The following is a 22,049-nucleotide window of genomic DNA, read 5'->3' as shown; positions in this document are numbered from 1 at the left end:
ATTCCTAGGTATCTTCCAATTTTTGGTGCAATAAATGGGATGGATTTCTTGATTTCTTCTTATTCTGCCTCATTATTAGTGTATAGAAATGCACCTGATTTCTCTGCATTGATTTTATATCCTGTGACTTTGCTCAATTCCTCTACTAGTTCTAGCAATTTTGTGGTGGAATCTTGTGGGTTTTCTACATAGAATATCATGTTGTCTGCAAAGAATGAGAGTTTGATTACTTTGTCACTTTGGATGCCTTTTATTTCTTTTTGTAGTCTTATTGCAGAGGCTAGGATTTCCAGCACTTTGTTGAACAACAGTTGTGAGAATGGACATCCCTGATGTGAGCCTGACCTTAGGGGAAAGCTCTCAGTGTTTCCCTGCTGAAGATGATATTCACTGTGGGTTTTTCTATATGGCTTTCATGACATTGATGCATGGTCCCTGTATCCCTATACTGCAGAGTTTTTTTTTATCAAGAAAAGATGCCATATTTTATCAAGTGCTCTTTCTGCTTCTATTGAGAGGATCATATGGTTCTTGTCCTTTATTTTATTAATGTGGTGTATCACATTGATTGGTTTGTGGATATTGAACCACCCTTGCAACCCAGGAAGAAATCCCGCTTCATCATGATGAATAACACTTTTGATGTACTGCTGGATCCTATTAGCTAGTATCTTGGTAAGAATATTGGTCTCTAATTTTCCCTTTTGGTGGGGTCCTTGCCTCGTTTTGGGATCAAGGTAATGCTGGCCTCATAGAATGAGTTTGGAAGTTCTCCCTCCATTTCTCTTTTTCAAAACAGTTTCAGAACAGTAGGTAATAATTCTTTAAATGTTTGGAAGAATTCTGCTGGGAGGCCATCTGGCCCTGGACATTTTGTTGAGAGATTTTTGATTACTGGTTCAATTTCTTTGCTGGTTATGTGTCTGTTAAGATTTCCTATTTCTTTCTGTTTCAGTTTTGGTAGTTTATAAGTTTCTAGGAATGCATCCATTTCTCTAAATTGCCTAATTTGTTAGCATATAATTGCTCATAATATTGTCTTATAATTGTTTTTATTTCTTCAGGGATGGTTGTGATCTCTCCTCTTTTATTCATGGTTTCATTTATTTGGGTCCTTTCTGTTTTCTTATCGATTGGTCTGGTTAGGGGTTTATCAATCTTATTAATTCTTTTAAATGAACCATTTCCTAGTTACACTGATCTGTTCTACCATTGTTGTTTTGTTTTGTTTTTGCGTGTGTGTGTGTGTGTGTGTGTGTGTGTGTGGTTGTTTTGTTTTGTTTTGCTTCTATTTCTGCTCTAATCTTTATTATTTCTCTTCTCCTGCTGGATTTAGGGTTGTTGTTGGTTTTCTTTTCCCTCTCTTCTTTTACCAGCTACCTTAGGTGTAAGTTTAGGTTGCATACTTGTTTGAGAAAAACTTGTATTGCTATATACTTCCCTCTTAGGACTGACCACCTTTGTCCCATCCAAAAGGTTCTGAAATACTGTGCTTTAATTTTCATTTGCTTCCGTGTATTTTTTTAAATTCTTCTTTAATTTCTTGGTTGACCCATTCATTCTTTAGTAGGATGCTCATTAACCTCCATGTATTTGTGTTCCTTCCAATTTTTTTCTTATAGTTGACTTTAAGTTTTAAAGCATTATGGTCTGGGTGCCTCAGTTGATTAAGCTTCTGCTTTTGGCTCAGGTCATAATCTCAGTTTCCTGGGACTGAGCCCCAAGTTGGGTTCCCTGCTCAGCCGGCAGTCTGCTTTTCCCTCTGCCTCTGCCCCTTCTCCCCCAATCATGTGCTAGCTCGCTCGCTCTCTTTCTCTCTCACTCACTCTCTCTCTCAAATAAATAAACAAAACCTTTTTAAAAAGAAAGCATTGTGGTCTAAAAATATGCATGCAATAATCGCAATATTTTTAAACTGGGTGAGATCTGATTTGTGACCCAGTATGTGATCCATTCTGGAGAATCTTCTATGTACACTTGAGAAGATTGAGTATTCTGCTGCTTTAGGATGAAACATGCTGAATATATCTATGAATTCCATCTGGTCCAGTGTGTCATTCAAAACTCTCATTTCCTTCTTGATCTGTCTCAATGATGTGTCCATTGTTGTAAGTGGGATGTTAATGTCATTTACTATTATTGTCTTATTATCAATGAGTTTCTTTATGTTTGTTATTAATTGGTTTATATACTTGGCTGCTCCCAAGTTAGGGGCATACATATTCACAATTGTTAGATCTTCTTGTTGGCTAGACCCTTTTATTATGATATATAGTATCCTTCATCTCTTATTATGATCTTTTTTTTTACTTTATTTTCCAGTGTCACAAGATTCATTGTTTATGCATCACACTCGTGATCTTTATTTTAAAATCTAGTTGGTCTGTTACAAGAATGGCTACTCCAACTTTCTTTTGATGTCCATTGGCATGATGATGCCTCTTCAATCCCTCATTTTCAATCTGCTGGTGTCTTTTGGTCTAAAATGAGTCTCTTGTAAGCAGAATATGAATGAGTCTTTTTTTCTTAAATCCAATATGATACCCTATGTCTTTTGATTAGAGCATTTAGTCTATTCACATTCAGAGTAATTATTGGAGGATATAAAGTTAGTGACATTGTATTACCTGTAAATTCACTGTTCCTGTAGACCGTCTCTGTGCCTTTCTGGTCTTTATTACTTTTGGGCTCTCTCTTCATTCAAAGGATCCCCTGGTTTAGTGTTCATGAATTCCTTTAGTTTTTTGTTTGTTTTGGAAATTATTTCTCCTTCTGTTCTGAATTACATCCTTGATGGATACAGTATCCTTGGTTGAATATTTTTCCCATTTCACATATTAAATATATCATGCCAGTCTTTTCTGGCCTGCCAGGCCTCTGTGAATATGTCTGCTGCCAGCCTTATGTGTCTATCCTTGTGTAGGTTAAGGACCTCTTGTACCAAGTTGCTTTCAGGATCTTCTCTTTATTTTTGAAATTTGCAAGTTTCACTGTTATATGCCAAAGTATTGACCTATTTTTATTGATTTCAAGGCTTTTTGTTTGTTTGTTTTTTCCTCCTGGACTTTATGCCTGTTTCCTTCCCCAGATTAGGGAATTTTTCAGGTATAATTTGTTCAAATAAACCTTCTGGCCCTTTCTCCCAAGACCTCTATTATTCGGATATCATTTCACTTTATTTATTGAATTGCTGATTTCTCAAAGTTTCCTGTCATGATTCAATAGTTTTCTTTTTCTCTTCTTTCTGGCTTCCTTATTCTCCATCATTTTGTCTTCTGTATCACTGACTCTTCTGCCTGATTTATCCTCACTGTTAAAGCCTCAATTTTTTCACTGCATTTTAGTAATAACATTTTTAATTTTGTCCTGGTTAGATTTTAATTCTTCTATTTCTATAGTAAGGGATTCTCTTGTGTCTTCTATGTCCCCCCACCAAGCCTAGCTAGTATCTTTATAATCATTTTAAATTCCAGTTCAGATATTTTACTTAATTCTGTAGTAATTATATCCCTGGTAGTGAGTATTTTTTCCTGTTCTTTACTTTGGGGAGAGTTTCTCCTTCTATTCATTTTTTCCAGGAAGAAAGGAGGAAAGAAAAACAAAAAAGCACAAGCAGCAATAACAACAACTACAACTACAACCACCACCAAAACCTCAGGAAGTGTTTTTGGTATATGTTGTATACACTCTGCTGTTGTGTTTTGGCTGCTCTTTCCCAGTGGCCCTTCCTCTATTGAGTTCCTCTTTGCTTGTAGCAATGAGTGTTTGGACCTTTAAGTGGTTGTACTTTGATTTGTTTGTGAAGATAAGCCTTACATTTGTCATGTTCTCTCACTCCAACTTGCAGATTCTTTTCTTAATCCTCAGATGATCTTCTTAGTTGTTCAAAATAGTTGAATGTTGAGGTAGCTATATTCAAAGGACCAGGTATCTTCAGCGTCCCCCTACTACTCTGCCATCTTAATTTGAGAAGCCCTTTAATCCTGTATTATTGTTTTAAGGTAGCTAGTGATAGCCTCACTTGCATTGCTGGTTTTGTGATGTAAGTCTTTTTTTCTTATTCTAGTGGTTTGTCAATTTTGTTGATCTTTTCAAAAAAGTAACTCTTGATTTCATTGATTCCATTGTTTCTTCTTATCCTCTAATTTGTCTCCCCACTAATCTTTATTAATATTTATTCCTGCTATTTTTGTTTTTATAACAAACATGAACAGTTAAGTTATTGATGTGAGATTTTTCATCTTAATTAATTTTTAATTAGTTAAATTAATTAATTCTTCTTAAATAATTTTGTTTTTATTTTGTTTTTTTTTTTAACTTAACATGAACAGTTAAGTTATTGATGTGAGATTTTTCTTCTTAATATAGGTGTCTTATTCTGTTCTGGCTAGTACAACAATATACCACAGTCTGGGTGACCTATAAACAATAGAAATTTATTTCTCATGGTTCTAGAGGAAGTCTGAGATCAGGGAGTCAGCATTGTGTGAGGGCCCTCTTCCACTATGCAGACTTCTCCTTATATCCTCACATGGCCGAAAGGAAAGCAAACTCTAATCACTTACTTTTATAAAAGTACAAATCACATTCATGAGGGTGCCACCTCATGATCTAAGTGAACCCCAAAGGCTGCACTTCCTAATACCATTACACTGGGCATTAAGATTTACAAGGGGAACACATTCAGACTACAGTCTTAGGCATTTATAGCTATAAATTTCCCCTTAAGTACTGATTTAACTTATCCGTATCTCATAGGTTTTGATGTATTATATTTTTGCTATTATTCAGCTCAAGAATTTTCTCATTTCTCCTTTGATTTCTTCTTTGATTCACTGCTTATTTAGGGGTGTGTTATTTAATACTACACATTTGTGAATTTCACACATTTCCTTCTGCTATTGATTTCTAATTACTTCTATTTAATCAGAGAACATATAGTCATTTTTCCTGAATAAGTGCACTTCAGATTGTTGCTAGACTTTGTTTGCTTTCCAGAGTTCTGGAGAAACTGGTTTTCATAATTTCTGCTAGTATGTTTGTTGCTTTTATGAAAAAGTAGTTTTATGGAAGTCTTCACTCTAACATTGTTGAAGACTTCCTTATATTCCAAGACAGGTTATATTTCACATGCTACAAAAATCACTCCTTCCCCCAACACATACACATACACACACACTAATCCTCATCTTCTGTCATGAAGGGAGGAAGAAGAGCCATCACTCATACCATACATTCATCCAATCAAAAATTCATATCATTCATGCATTATGAAGGGAGAGCTCTGCTAAATGATGGGTATGTAAAGATGAGAAAGACACAGCCCTTGTTTACAAAGGAGTCTCCATGGGCTCATTTTGGGTTAAGATGAGTGCACAGATGGTTAATGCAATGTATAAGAAGAAAAATACTACAAAAGGGACGAAGATACTGATTACTACTGGAAGAGAAAATTGTGTGCTTTGCCTGGGGGTACTAGAAATTAATGCCCACCTGATACTAAAATCCTCTTACTAATATAGCTAGGAGTTTTACATACTTGTCAAACATTTACTCTGGAATAGATCAGATGAGGATGCCCATGGTTCTAATGTGTACTCAAGCCACAGACCTGACACACAGAGACATGTATGAATAGAAAAATTACTTATCACTATGTATCTGGTAGTTATAGGTCTACTGATGATTTACATTTTCCTGTAGTTTATATCAACTGATAAACTTGCCAAGATAGCTGGAAGGGTGGCAGTAAGACTGTTTTTATCAGTGTGCCTCACCAAAACGGCCAAGCTGTCCTTTTCTTCTGAAATCACTTTCAGAAATGGGGCTAAACAGATGAATCCTTATTACAGTCATGTCCTTACATCTCCTAAGCCACATCTGCTGTATTCTGTGAGCCAAAATCTTTCCAGTGGCTTCCTAGTCATCTCAGCCAATCAGCCACAGAGGAACTAGCCAGATTCCTTTCTGCAGTGTCACCAAATCTGAGGGCTGAAAGATGTTTCCACATCCTTTGTTTCCGGAATCCATTACCAGAAAAAAAAAAAGAAAGAAAGAAAGAAAGAAAGAGCAAAAGAAAAAGAGAAAATAACTTGTTTTTAATTTACATGTTAAATCTTACTGGACCAATATTTCCTTCACATCCTCCATTTGAACTTCTGATACTGGAGACTGAAAGCTTACTATGTATTAAGCATCGTCCTTCATCCTTATAACTACTACTGCAGGATACACAAACTATCTCCATTTTACAATGAGGAGTCAGAAGTACAGAGTCATTGAATAATTTTTTCAAGATCACAGAGCTAGTTAAAGTAGAAGGGCAAGGATTTGAATGCATGTTTGGCTAACTCCAAAACATATATTTTGTTTACCATGCTATGGCATAGCATTGCCATTGACTGTCAGGGCTGAATGGTTCTCAAAGATCATCTAACCCAGTGTTTTTCGCCCTTGGGTGTATGGTAAAATTGCTGGAAAACTCTACCACGCCCTCAATTCTGAGTTAATTGAATTAAGGTGGGGTCCAGGCATCCAATTTTTTTTTTAAAAGTTGATGTTAATGATGTTAATGTCCAATCAAGGATTAACACCACTGATTTAGTCTCTCTTGTTCAGGGGAAAATTTGAGGCCCAGAAAATGACAGATAATTGACGAGAAAAAACAGTTTCCCTGAGATAGGATTGAGACTAGAAGCCAGGTATTATATAAACTCTATGCCAGAGTTCTGTAGAACAATGTTTTTAGTCACCTTCTGTAGACTAACTTTTCCCAGGGCTTAGAATATGCAAGAGTCGGGGCCCCTGGGTGGCTCAGTGGGTTAGGCCACTGCCTTTGGCTCAGGTCATGATCTCGGGGTCCTGGGATCAAGTCCCGCATTGGGCTCTCTGCTCAGCAGGGAGCCTGCTTATCTCTCTCTCTCTCTCTCTCTGCCTGCCTCTCTGCCTACTTGTGATCTCTCTCTGTCAAATAAATAAATAAAATCTTTAAAAAAAAAAAGAATATGCAAGAGTCAACCTATAGGGGATACCTGGGTGGCTCAGTCAGTCAAACACCTGACTCTTGGTTTTGACTCAGGCTAGGATTGAGCCCCCTGCTGGAATCCATATATATATATATATATATATATATATATATATATATATATATATATTTTTTTTTTTTTTTTGAGAGAAGAAAGATTTTGGGTATATAAATATTTTGTATAGATATCCAAAATAAAAATAAATCTTTAAAAAAGGAGTCACCCTATGAAAAACCTATAAGATGGCCAACATCAAATAGACACTCAGCTATAGCCAAGGAATCTTTAAGAAAATGGTAGTATCATTAAGTAGCAAGCACAAAATGGATCTCATCCATTACAAAACTACCCTCTTGCTGGAAAGAAATCAGAAAATATTGAGTACCCTATCATGTGGTAGGCACTGTGAGAGGCACTTAGAATATATTAAGAACCCAAAGATTCAATTATCACTGTCCCCTATCGAAAGTCTGGTCTGAGGAGATTTATTATCATACAGAGCAAAGGTTAGAGATACCATTTTACAGATGAGGCAAATGAAGTTCAGAGTTAAAGGCATTTTCTAGTAAGTTGCAGTGTCAGTATTGTAAAAAGTAAAGGTTTTGGGGGAAGAGATGCTCAGATTTGAACTCTACTTATCTTTAGCCATTAATGTTGGGTACAAGATGAACCTAACCTCCATATCATCAGTTTTTTTATTTACAACATGAAGAAAATAATGTACTAGCCTCAAAGAAGTTTTGTGACAAATGCATCAGAAATTACATGGAAAAGTGTCTAGCACACTGAAAATAAATGATCATTTCTCCCCATTTTCCTCATTCTACCTCAGCTTTCTACTGGGGCTAGAGTCCAGGGCATCTGACCCCCAGTCCAGTGAGCTCTGCAATGCACCATTCTGCTTCCTCCTCTGTCTACACTGCAAATTAAGGCAGAAAAGCAGCAGGTACTACCATCCCTTGTATAAAACTTGTGAAGCACTGAGTAAAATACAGTTTCAACTTTAAAGTCTTTGTGACTTTAAGGCAAGGAGAACACAACATAACTTAAGAAATGTGAAAAGTGTTCAGCCAAGTGTCTGAGCACAAACCAAGAAAACAAAGATAGCACTTATGTGAGCAGACACAACTCAGGTAGCAATGAAATGCTGATGAGATTCCAAGTTCGGTCCAAAATCTGGAAATACAAAATTAGACATTTTATATTAGTATGAAGAACCTACAGGAGCTCCAAAAAATGTCAATGGTACTCACTAGCAATAGGGCTTACCCTGCTTTCTTAAATACACAAAGAGCAAGGCCTGACCCAATGCTAGGTACTAACTTGATACTTACAAAAAGTGTTCTACTCCCCAACGTAAGATACTGATTTTGACTGTGGAGATGGGGGTCATTGGTAGAGAAAAAAAATCCCCTACTTCATGCTACTACGGTACACGTCATAATATATAGCCCAATAATAACTGATATTTACTGGGCATCTATATGTCCCAGCTACTAAACTATATTCTACATACCTTAACATCATTTAATCTTTACAACAAATTAATGAGGTGTACACCATTACCCCCCATTTTGCAGAAGAGAGCACTGAGGCCCAGAAACCTTAAGCCCGAAATCCATAGACAGTAAATGATGGCCGTAAGATTTGAACTCAAGTCTCTCTGACTCCATGTTCAGTTTTTTTATGAGTTTCTCACAGTTCCCAGTGACTCAGTCCAGAAAACCGTGAATAACTCTAAACATAATGTATTGGTAATAATACAGTTAGTTGTTCCTTAATGTGTTTCACCTACCATCACTACCCAATCAGTGACTAGTATCTGTTAATTTACTGCCTAAATAACACCCACTCCTTCCCCACACACAACCTTACCTTAAAAACGACTGCAAATCTCTTATTGAAGTATTTCTGCTTTCTGTCTGATCCTCTCCAATCCATAAATTACACAGGACCCCAGAGGAATTCTATCTAAAACATTTGCTTCTATAACCCTTTTCTTAAGACTTTTTAGTAATTCACTATGGTCTACAGCAGTGCCTAATTCACTGATGCAAGGGAATCCCCAGAGGAGGTACAGAGCTCTGATCCCACCCTAACTTAGTCCAGAGTTGTCTGAATCTGAAGCTACAGGTAGACCTGAGTACCTGTAATTTTGCATTAAAGATCTTAGGCAGGCACTAAAAATCATTTGGCCTACAGGATACAAATTCAAAGCATTAGCTTGGCATTCAAGGCCCATGCTCTAGTTCCTTACTTCTTCCACTAACTTTCCCATATGACCTTTGAGCCATACTATCCTGTTTCATTTCCTCTGTCTTAACTCTATTTTACCCCTCTGTGTCTTGGCCTACATGGCCATTCCCTCCAACTGGAATGACCTTGCACTGCTCTCATCCATTTGTCTCCCTTGCTATGTTATCTCATAATTCAGGTCCCAACTTAAGAGGCCATCACCTACACCATGAAGCCCTTTTTTTTTAAAAAAAAAAAAGATTTAATTTACTTAGAGAGAGAGAGAAAGAGAGAGAAAAGCAGACTCCCCACTAAGCAGAGAGCCCAATGCAGAACCTGATCCCAGGACCTTAAGATCATGACCGGAGCTGAAGGCAGATGTCCAACCATTGAGCCAACCAGGTACCCTCATGAAACCCTCTTGACTATCCCCTAGATGGAATATGGTCACATCCCCAACTTGTACAGTCTTCTTTCAGAAGCACCTATAATGTTTTATATCACAAATAATCTATGTATATATCTGTTTCCCATCCATCATGTGGTCTTTACTGATGAATTTCCCGAGTCTGGCCTAGATACTGTTTAAGCACTTCCTGTTAAATCACCTCCTTCTTTCTTTCCTCCTTGATTTACTCTTAAGACTCACAACAAATTTGAAAAACAGCCATATTGCCTTTTAAACAATATCTCAATTTGAAGGCCAAGATACATCCTAAACAACATTTGAGTCCTAATTAGGACACTGCTAAACTCTATCAGATAAATGAAATCCTCTCTTAAAAAATATCAAATCTTTCTCTCTCTCTGCCTGCTTCTCTACCTACTTGTGATCTCTGTCTATCAGATAAATAAATAAATAAAATCTTTTAAAAAATTGGGGCTCAGTGGGTTTAAGCCACTGCCTTTGGCTCAAGTAGTGATCTCAGGGTCCTGGGATTGAGCCCCATGTCGGGCTCTCTGCTCAGCGGGGAGCCTGCTTCTCTCTCTCTCTGCCTGCCTCTCTACTTACTTGTGATCTCTATCTGTCAAATAAATAAATAAATAAAATCTTTTTAAAAAATACCAAATATTTAACATATATTTAATCGTACTATCTCCCACTTCCTGCCTACAAATTCTTCCTTATATCTAAGCCAAATCCCTGAGATTATTTTTCCCTCTGTCCTCAACAGAAAGAAACACACTTCTTTTTTTTTTTTTTTAAAGATTTTATTTATTTGATAGAGAGAAATCACAAGTAGACGGAGAGGCAGACAGAGAGAGAGAGGGGAAGCAGGCTCCCTGCCGAGCAGAGAGCCCGATGCGGGACTCGACCCCAGGACCCCGAGATCATGACCTGAGCCGAAGGCAGCGGCTTAACCCACTGAGCCACCCAGGTGCCCCAGAAACACACTTCTTGACATACCCTTACCTTACCTTTCTTTCTATAATACAGTTAAACACAAGCTGAACAAAATGTAATCTAGAATAAAACCTGAGAAAGAAAATGTGTCATACTTGGCATCATTTTGAGCTAGGTGAAAGTGAAGTAGTTAAGAGCTGGTGCAACAGTAGATAAACATAGATGAATTCAATTTGAAGAACAAGCTCTTTACATTCTGCAAAGTGATCATGTGGTCTCTGACATAGTACCTTCCTAGCTCCCCTCTGCCATTATTATGAACACGTAAGTTGCTGCCAGACAGAGCCTGCTCTCCTTTATCCCTGGCCACTGTTTACTTTCCTCCACAGTTTCTCCTCTGGAATCCACTTTGGTATACTACTCTAGGAGTTGGAAGCCTGAGATTCCATCATAAATTGTGACACTAACTTGTTGCCATAACAACCATGGACCAGTCACGTTTTATTCTGACCTTCAGTTTTCTCATCTTATAAAACCTAAATTAGCAGAGCACTTCAAGTACATAAAGTACACTGATATACATTTATCTCATGAGATCTGCATAACCACTCTGAGGAAGACTCAGGGAGATGACTCAGGGGAAGTTTGGGACGATTAAGTAAGTTGTCTTAAGTGGAATACCTATGAAGTAGTAGAGTTGTAATTTGAGTTATGATTTTAATTCCTAATATGGCACTCTTTCTAATATTCCAAACTACCTTATGGTATCTATAAAATAAGGGTGTTGGATTACTGATGTTTAATTTAACAACAATTTAACAATTGAATTTAACATAATTTAACAACAATTATATGAATAACATTTCATAAATTTTAAAATACCTTCACATTCATTATCATCCATTCTGTCAGTAAGAATGTATTCAGTACCTACCATAAACCAGGTACCTTTAGATTAGGGATATGGTGTTGAAAAGGTCAGAAAAAAGTGACTGACTGCCTTTAGGAAGCTTCCATTTTCGGGGAGGTGCCTGAAACAAGCCTATAAAGCCTCAAAAAATCATTTCAGCTACTGATAAGTACAGCAGGGTAAGGAGATACATAGTTGACTAATAAGTATCTTTTTTTTTTTAAAGATTTTATTTATTTATTTGACAGACAGATCACAAGTAGGCGGAGAGAGAGAAGGAAGCAGTCTCCCTGCTGAGCGAGAGCCCGATGCACGGTTCGATCCCTGGATCCTGGGATCATGACCCAAGCTGAAGGCAGAGAATTTAACTCACTGAGCCAACCAAGTTCCCCGACTAATAAGTATCTTATTTAATTTCCCTAACAACCCTGCCATATACAGATTTTCATTAACCCCATTCTCCAGATGAGCAAAAGGAGTCAGAGGAGCTAAGCCATTGATTGACAGAGCTAGGCCGAGACACAGTAACTTCTGACTATGTATTACATGCTCCTTCCATTCTGCTGCCTTACTCCTGGTACTAGTTTTCTAGGATTCCATCATTTAGTCTCCAAATAACTGACTCTTCAATAATGTCCTATCTCTGAAGGACAATGAGACGTAAGCTAAATGCTCTGTGATTGTGAAGTAAGGAGCACCAGACAGCTTTCAAAGCACCAGGTTGTAGGTTCACTTGTTTATCTCTATCAATTCATTGAGTAGCAGAAATTTTTTTTTTGTTTATTGTTCTGCCCCCAGTGCCTAGCACATGGCTTGACTCCTAAGTAGTGTTTTTTAAATATTTACTGATTCCAGGGGTGCCTCTGTGGCTCAGAGTTAGGCGGCCAACTCTTGATTTCAGTTCAGTATCATGGGTTGTGGTACTGAGCTCTGCACGGGGCTCCAGACTCAGGGAGAAGTCTTGAAGATTCTCTCCCTCTGCCCCTCTTCTCAATCACATGTGCACTCTCTCTCTAAGATAAAAATATAAACCTTTAAAAAATATTTACTGAACTTGTGAATGAATGAATGAATGAATGAACAAACTAATGAACTAATGAGAAAACAAATTAACATAGCTTGCAGAAAACTAGCTTAGTGTGTTCCTGGCAAAAGAAACAGTTTAACCCTCGACCCCTCCTGAGAAGCAAGCTTCAGCTGCTTTCTCCTAGGAGCAAAGAGGCATGACAAAACGCCAGGTGTGAGCTGGCATCTGAGGGTGAGAGAAAAGGAATCTTCATACTACAAGACGCATAACCAGGTAAGTTGAAAATGAAATGGTTTTTGCATTTTTGAAGTTGAAAAGGGCTATATTCTATCTGATGAGGACTAGAGTGTTCTGGAGACCTTTCATGGAGCTAAGTAATACTGGCTGCCTAGGGGGCCCTGTGCTCCACTTTCATTTAAATGTCCAAAACAGAACTAACCAATCAATCAATATCCTAAACACAATTTGCCTAGATGTTAATGTCATATACATATAAAAACAGTGGTCCCATGCTCACTTCAGTACTACTAAAATTGGAACATTACAGAGAAGATTAGCATGGCCCTGTGCAAGAATGGCATGCAAATTAGTGAAGGGTTCCATATTAAAAAGCAAAATAGTGGTCTCTACACATCTACAACAGACTTGGATAGTGGCAAGAAAAAATACCCACGTAAAGGAAGAAAGCTAGTATTTAAATAACACCACATGCCAATACCATGACACCTATAGTCACACTTACTGATCCTATCTATGAACTGGAGATAGCCACAACATCTACCCACCTGGTTAATCCACATAAGTGAATTAAGTGAGCTAATTCATGTTAGATATACATGGTATGTAATACACATTGAGGAACAAAACAAGATGCAACAGCACACCACCATCATCATAATCATTTTATTGTCATTATCACCATCTTCTATGTGCCGTCTATATTTTATATGCTTTCATACCAATTATCATAATTGATATCATAATTATCATAATGTATCTTTTCCACAACCTTGCATGGAAGAAATGATAGATGAAGACACTAAAGCACAGTGAGACATCATAACTTGTCTAAGGTTCTGCAATTGGAAAGAATAACTAGAAGAATTACTAGAAGTAATAACTAGTAAGATGGCAGAGGAGTAGGAGACCTAAATTTCATCTGGTCCCAGGAATTCAGATAGTTATTAAACCGTTCTGAACACCTATGAACTCCACAGGAGATCAAAGAGAAGAATAGCAGCAACTTTATGAACAGAAAAGTGACTACTTTCTGGAATGCAGGACGTGTGGAGAAGTGAATCTCAGGCGATATATGGGAAGATAGGCCATGGGGGGAGGGAACCTCTGTCAGCCAGCTCCTGGCACATGATAGAGCAGCAAAGCACAAGATCAGAACTTTTAAAAGTCTGCTCCACTGAGGGACGTCGTTCCAGTGGCTAAGCAGAGGGTGGAGACCTCACTGAAATAGTGTGTTCTCAGGGCCCTCAGGGTCACAGAAAGATGAAGGGTGTCTGAGTGTGGCAGAGCTGCCAGGTATCAGAGCAGGGAAGCTGGCGGCAAAGACAGAGCTGAGGACTGGGATCTCAGCTCGGGGTTGCCATAAACTGTGATCCAAATCATAGTGGGGCCACTTCTCTTCCGGTGGGCATCCACCAAGTGGCAGATCCGGGGAGACCCCCCCCCCCCACCTTCTGCCACTGGGAGAGGTGGCAAAGGAGCATGCTGTAGGAATCTGCTGGGTTTGGAGACTCCAAACAGGGCTGTGTGCTAGAGATAGAAACACTTGGTCACAGGTCAGGTGAGCATGGATGGGGGCCAGAGACCAGGGAGACAGGAATGTTTGAATGTTTTTCTCTGAGGGTTCACTGAGTAGTGAGGCCCCCAAGCTCTGGGCTCCTCTGGGCCAGATATTGGGAGGCAGCCATTTTCATTCTCGTCCTCCAAAGCTATACGGAAAGCATTCAGGAAACAAAAACTACCAAAAGCAAACCCCAGAAGATTACTTAGCCTGGCCCCTGGCAAGGGCAGTGCAATTCTGTATGGGGCAAAGACACTTGAGAATCACTGCAACAGGCCCCTCTCCCAGAAGATCAGCAAGAACATCCAACCAAGACCAAGTTTACCAAGCAGTGAAAACTGCAAAAATCCAGCACTAGAGCAATACAGCACATAGAATTCATGGCTTTTTTCCCAGGATTCCTTAGTCTTTCAAAGTTAAATTATAATTTTCTTTATTTGTTTTTTAATTTCCCCCCTTTCCTATTTTAACCAAAATCTTACCAATACCTTTTAAGAAATTCTTTTAATTTTCATTTTTACAATCATATTCTATCCCTTCATTATATTTGGCCTTATTTAATATAAGTGTACATATAAGTCTTTCTTTCTTTAACATTTTGGGACACAGTTTCTTCTAACACCAAAATACACCCTAAATCTAGTGTATGGCTTTGTTCTAGCCTCCCTCCTGATCACAAGCTCTACCGTTTTTAATTTTTTTTTCTTTCTCTTTTCAACCTTCTTATCTTATCAATTACTTTTTAAATTTTTTTAAATTTTCATCTTCACAGTTCTATTTCATCCATCATATTTACCCATATTTTTGTGTATATATATATATATATATATGTATATATATATATAAGCTTTTCTGCCTTTAAAATTTTGGGAAGCAGTTTCTTCTAATGGACCAAATTACACCCAAAATCTAGTGTGTGACTCTGTTCTATTCACCAGCCTGATCATATTTTTTATTCCTTTCTTTTCCCCCTGGTTGGGGGACTCCTCTGATTTGTTTAGTGTATATTTTTCCGGATTCATTGTTACCCATTTTGTTCTCTCATTAATCTATTCTTCTCTGGACAAAATGACAAAACAGAAAAACTCACCTCAAAAAAAAAAAAAAAAAAAGAACAAGAGGTAATACCAAATGCCAGGAACCTAATCAATATAGACATTAGTAAGATGCTGGAACCAGAGTTCAAAATGACAATTATAAAGATACTTACTAGCTGGGCTTGAAAAAAGTAAAGAAAATACTAGATAACCCCTTTTAGGAGAAATAAAAGATCTAAAATCTAACCAAGTCAAAATAAAAGACTATTAATGAGGTTATATAAGACAAATTAGATTTTAAACACAAGATGATAATAAGAGCTGAGGAAGGACACTATATCTTACTTAAAGGGTCGGTCCAACAAGAAGATTGAACAATTTTAAATATCTATGTCCCTAACATGGGAGCAGCCAGCTACATAAAGCAATTAATAACAAAATCAAAGAAACACATCGAAAATAATACAATAATAGTAGGGGACTTTAAAACCCCCCTCATTGAAATGGACCAATCATCTAAGCAAAAGATCAACAAGGAAAGAAAGGATTTAAATGACACACTGGGACACGGACATCACAAATATATTCAGAACATTCCATCCCCAAGCAACAGAATACACTAATTCTTTTTCAGTGCACGTGGAACATTCTCCAGAATAGATCACATCCTGGGTCACAAATCAGTTCTCAACCAGTACCAAAAGATTGTGATTATTCCCTGCTTATTTTCAGAACACAATGCTTTGACACTAGAACTCCATCACAAGAAAGTTAGAAAGAACTCAAATACATGGAGGCTAAAAAGCATTCTACTGAAAAATGAATGGGTCTAACAGAAAATTAAAGAAGAATTTTAAAAAATAATGGAAATGAATGAAAATGAAAATACAACTGTTCAAAGTCTTTGGAATGAAGCAAAGGTGATCTTAAGAGTAAAGTATAGGACGCCTGGGTGGCTCAGTGGGTCAAAGCCTCTGCCTTTGGCTCAGGTCATGATCTCATGGTCCTGGGATTGAGCCCCACATTGGGCTCCCTGCTCACTGGGGAGCCTGCTTCCCTTCCTTTCTCTCTGCCTGCCTCTCTGCCTACTTGTGATCTCTGTCAAATAAATAAGTAAAATCCTTTTTTTTTTTAAAGATTAAGTATATAGCAACACAAGCCTTTCTGAAAAAAGAAGAGAGGTCTCAAGTACACAACCTAACCCTACACATAAAGGAGCTGGAGAAATTACAGCAAAGAAAGCCTAACCCAGCAGAAGAAGAGAAATAATACAGAAACCAATGAAATAGAAACCAAAAGAAGAGTAAAATAGATCAATGAAACTAGGAGCTCATTCTTTGAAAGAATTAATAAGATTGATAAATCCCTGGCCAGACTTACCAGAAAGGACTCAAATTAATAAAATCATGGATAAAAGAAGAGAGATCACAACCAACACCAAAGAAATAGAAACAATTATAAGAACATATGGGCAACTATATGCCAGCAAATGTGACAATCTGGAAGAAATAGATGCATTCCTAGAGACATATAAAGTACCAAAACTGAACCAGAAAGAAATAGAAAACCTGAATAGATACATAACCGGTAAGGAAATTGAAGCAGTAATCAAAACTCTCCCAAAAATAAGAGCCGAGGGCCAGACGGCTACCCAGGGGAATTCCACCAAACATTTACAAAAGAATTAATACCTATTCTCCTGAAACTGTTAAAAAAAAAAATAGAAATGGAAGGAGAACTTCCAAACTCATTATATGAGGCCAGTATTGCCTTGATCCCCAAACCAGACAAAGAGCCCATCAAAAAAAGAGAATTACAGACTAATATCTCTGATGAACATGGATGCAAAAATTCTCTGGACAAATGGATAAGGAAGATGTGGTCCATATACACTATGGAGTACTATGCCTCCATCAGAAAGGATGAATACCCAACTTCTGTAGCAACATGGACGGGACTGGAAGAGATTATGCTGAGTGAAATAAGTCAAGCAGAGAGAGTCAATTATCATATGGTTTCCCTTATTTGTGGAGCATAACAAATAGCATGAAGGACAAGGGGAGATGGAGAGGAGAAGGGAGTTGAGGGAAATTGGAAGGGGAGGTGAACCATGAGAGACTATGGACTCTGAAAAACAATCTGAGGGTTTTGAAGGGGCGGGGCGTGGGAGGTTGGGGGAACCAGGTAGTGGGTATTGGAGAGGGCACGGATTGCATGGAGCAATGGGTGTGGTGCAAAAACAATGAATACTGTTATGCTGAAAATAAATTTAAAAAAAGTTGTGGGAAGGAAATCTGGGATAAAATGAAATAGATTTTGGTAAATATTTATTCCTTCCTCACTCTATATATTCCTACTTGTTTCAATTAATTGATACCTATTAGATTGGCATGAACTCTACCCCCAAAAATTTCTCACCAAAATACTAGTCAATAGGTGTAAAAGGATTATTCACCACAACCAAGTGGGATTTATTCCTGGACTGCAAGTTTGGATCAACATCTGCAAACCAATCAATGTGATACAATACATTAGTAAAAGGAAGAACAAGAACCATATGATATTCTCAATAGATGCAGAGAAAGCATTTGACAAAGTACGTCATCCTTTCTTGATCAAAGCTCTTCACAGTTTAGAGATAGAGAGTACAAAGCTCAATATCATAAATGCCATCTATGAAAAGCCCACAGCCCACAGCAAGTATCATTTTCAATGCGGAAAAACTGAAAGCTTTTCCCCTAAGTTCATGAACATGGTAGGGATGTCCACTATCACCTCCACTATTCAAAATAATTCTAGACGTCCTAGCTGCAGCAATCAGACAACAAAAAGAAATAAAAGGCATCCGAATCAGCAAAGAAGTCAAACTCTCACTCTTCGAAGATAATATGATTCTTTATGTGGAAAACACAAAAGATTCCATCCCAAAGCTGTCAGAACTCATATAGGAATTCAGTAAAGTGTCAGGATAAGAAAAATCAATGCACAGAAATCAGTTGCATTTCCATACACCAACAGCAAGACAGAAAAAAGAGAAGTTAAAGAGTCTATCCCATTTACATTTGCCCCCGAAACCATAAAATACCTAGGAATAAATCTAATCAAATAGACAAAGAATCTGTACTCAGAGAGCTATAGAATACTCATGAAAGAAATTGAGGAAGACACAAAGAAATGGAAAAAATTTCCGCTTGCATGGATTGGAAGAACAAATAATGTTAAAATGTCTATGCTACTTATAGCATCTCCACAGTTAATGCAATCCTTATCAAAATCCCATCAAAATTTTTCAAAGAAATGGAACAAGTAATCCTAAAATTTGTGTGGATCCAGAAAAGACCCTGAATAGCCAGAGGAATGTTGAAAAAGAAAACCAAAGCTGATGGCATCACAATTCTGGACATCAAGCTTTATTACAAAGCTGTAATCATCAAGATAGTAATGGTACTGGCACAGAAATAGAGACACAGATCAATGGAACAGAATAGAGAGCCCAGAAATGGACCTTCAACTCTGTGGTCAACTAATGTTTGACAAAGCAAGAAAGAATGTCCAGGGCATCTGGGTGGCTCAGTGGGTTAAGCCTCTGCCTTCAGCTCAGGTCATGATCTCAGGGTTCTGGGATCGAGTCCCACATCGGGGGGCTTTCTGCTCGGCAGGGAGCCTGCTTCCTCCTCTTTCTCTCTCTCTCTGCTTGCCTCTCTGCCTATTTGTGATCTCTCTGTGTCAAATAAATAAAATCTTTAAAAAAAAAAAAAAAGAATGTCCAATGGAAAAGAAAGTCTCTTCAACAAATGTTGTTGGGAAAATTGGATACCTGCATGCAAAAGAATGAAACTGGGCCATTTCATTACACCATGCACAAAAATAGACTCAAATTGGATGAAAGGTCTAAATGTGACATAGGTATCCATCAAAATACTTGAGGAGAACACAGGCAACAATCTTTTCAACCTTGGCTGTACCAACTTCTTCCTAGAAACATTGTCAAAGGCAATGTAAGCAAGGGCAAAAATGAACTACTGGGACTTCATCAAGATATAAATCTTTTGCACAGCAAAGGAAACAGTCAACAAAACTAAAAGACAGCCTACAGAATGGGAGAAGATATTTGCAAATGACCTATCAGATAAAGGGCTAGTATCCATAACCTATAATCTATAATTATCAAACTCAACACCCAATGAACAAATAATCCAATCAAGAAATGGGCTGAAGACACAAACAGTCATTTCTACAAAGAAGACATCCAAATGCCAACAGACACATGAAAAAGTGTTCAACATCACTTGACATCATGGAAATGCAAATCAAAACCTCAGTGAGACACCAACTCACACCAGTCAGAATGGCTAAAATTAACAAGTCAGTGTTTTAGTTTTCAGAGCGCATGTCTTTCATTTTTTAGTTATTCCCAGGTATTTTATCATTTTTGGTGCAGTTGTAAATGGGATTGTTTTCTTTTTTAAAAATTTCTTTGTCAGAGAGAGAGAGCGAGCACGGACACAAGCAGGGTCCAGGGGACCAGCAGGCAGAGGGAGAAGCAGACTCCTCATCGAGCAAGGAGCCCAATATGTGACTGGATCCCAGGAGCCAGGGATCATGACCTGAGCTAAAGGCAGACGCTTAACTGACTGAGCCACCCAGGTGTCCTATTAAACAGGATTATTTTCTTAATTTCTTTTTTTACTGCTGCAGTATTGGTGTATAGAAATCCAACAGATTTCTATATGTTGATTTTGTATCCTGTAACTTCACTCAGTTTGTTTATCAGTTCCAGCAGTTTTTTGGTGGAGTCTTTCAGGTTTTCTGTGTAGAAAATCATGTCATCTGCAAATAATGAAATTTTTACTTCTTCCTGCCTGATTCTTTTTTTTTCTGTTTTTCAAAACTCATACTCTCTATTGATCTATGTTCAAATTTGCTTATTCTTTCTTCTGCTAACTCAAATTTATTCTTTAGCCTATTTAGTGAATTTTTCATTTCAATTATAGTTTTCAACTCCAGATTTGCCATTTGGTTGTTCTTTATAATTTCTATCACTTGATCTTCTCTATTTGATGAGAAATTGTTCTCTTGCTTTCCTTTAGTATTTTGGAATTATTTCCTTTAGTTAATTGAATGTATTTTAAAGTAGCTATAAATATATTACTTTGTCTAGTAAGTCCAATGTCTGGGATTCCTCATGGACACTTTATGTTGGCCACTTCTTTTTCCTGTGTATGGGCCATACTTTCTCTTTTGTTTGCACATCTCATTTTTTTAAATTTATTTTTTTAGGTTTTTATTTAAATTTCAGTTAATTAACAGACAGTGTAATATTAGTTTCAGGTGTACAGTATAGTGATCCAACACTTCCATAAGAGGCAAACTAAGAATGCTGATGTGCTTCTTTCTGGAACTTGTTCTTATTCTGTTTGGTCATTTGTTTATTTAATGACTTGGCTAAATTAATTCTGAGAAGTCTATTTATCCCACATTATGAAGTGTCTGATGTCTCTGCTCAGATATATTCCCTTGTTTTTAATCTTTTAGACCTGATTCCCATAGGTCAACCCCACATCTACATAAACCACTTTTTGGTCAAATGTTGTACTTTAAACCTCCTTATCCAGTTAAACTCTTACCCTTTACCACTAGATGTGCATGTAATTGACTACTTTCATAGTTCTGGGAGTTTAAAATTTTGCTCCACATTTACACAGGGACAAGTCTTTCAGAGGTTCTTTCTCTGGTTACTTTTCAGGAAGTGTGGTTCTGGGCAAGTCTTCCATTCAGCTCAAGACAAGTATGTTTTTTTTTAATTAAGTTTGGCTTCCTATGAGTTGCCCAGGGGTCAGGGTAGCATATTGTTGAGGCAATGTTTGGTCTGAGACTGTGCTTAAATATCTGTAGCCTTGAGCCTTCTACATTTTATTGATGCATATGTGTGTAGCTTGAGGAATGTTTTAGAGTCTGCCCCTCATCTTGATTTACTTTATCCTTAGTAGGTGCAGCCTTACACATGTGCACAGCACTGCAGAGATTCAGAAACAAGTGTAATCACACACAGCCTCTTTTGGCTGTCTATTTTCCTTGTTCTTTCTGGTAACCTTCCAGCTGGGCTAGTATTTAGCTTGTTGTTTCTAGTAGGATGGAGCTAACAATCCCCTCTTAATTGCTTACCTTCAAGGTCTCCACTGTTTTTGACAATGCCCACAGATATGAACTTTTTCATGCTCTGTTCCAAATAAAGTAAGTCCCCTCAGGCAGACCTGTGGAGCTCTCCATCTAAAGCTCTGCTTTACCCCTTTGGTGGAAACTCTGTGTCACTGCAGTGGAACTGGGGGCCAGGGACAGTGATCTTCTTCTCCCAATGTGACTTCTCTGTTCAAGGAGTGGATCCTGGGGAATGATGGTAGTCCCTAGTCCTCTTGGCTTACCTTTCTTGGTATAGAACTTTCACCCTATATATGAGTTAGGTCAGACAGAATCAGTTCCCCAATATTCTTGGCTTACCACCACTGGGGCAGAATCTTCGTGAGTAGAAACTAGGTAATAGATGGGATCTCCAGTCTTCCAGAATAGTGCTTCTGCAATACACAGGTAAGGAGCATAAGAGATGATGATGTCCTGCCCCTCTGGGGAAGAAACTATAGCCCTAGAGCAGGAGTTGGAAGGAAAGCCAACATT

At 37.8% G+C, this 22,049-nt stretch overlaps 1 protein-coding gene and 1 non-coding gene across 2 annotated transcripts in view; one reads left to right on the top strand and one right to left on the bottom strand.

Moving 5' to 3' along the window:
• The window catches only part of AR (androgen receptor), a 212,310-nt gene that overhangs the window by 101,080 nt on the left and 89,181 nt on the right, over positions 1–22,049 (bottom strand). The window lies entirely within an intron of this gene.
• Positions 13,050–13,151, top strand: LOC131822360 (U6 spliceosomal RNA). The gene has a single exon (XR_009350232.1). It is a non-coding gene; the product is annotated as a U6 spliceosomal RNA (small nuclear RNA).

The sequence above is a fragment of the Mustela lutreola genome, chromosome X (genome assembly GCF_030435805.1).
Source record: "Mustela lutreola isolate mMusLut2 chromosome X, mMusLut2.pri, whole genome shotgun sequence".
Classification (NCBI taxonomy): domain Eukaryota; kingdom Metazoa; phylum Chordata; class Mammalia; order Carnivora; family Mustelidae; genus Mustela; species Mustela lutreola.
This window is presented reverse-complemented; position numbering and strand designations above follow the sequence as displayed.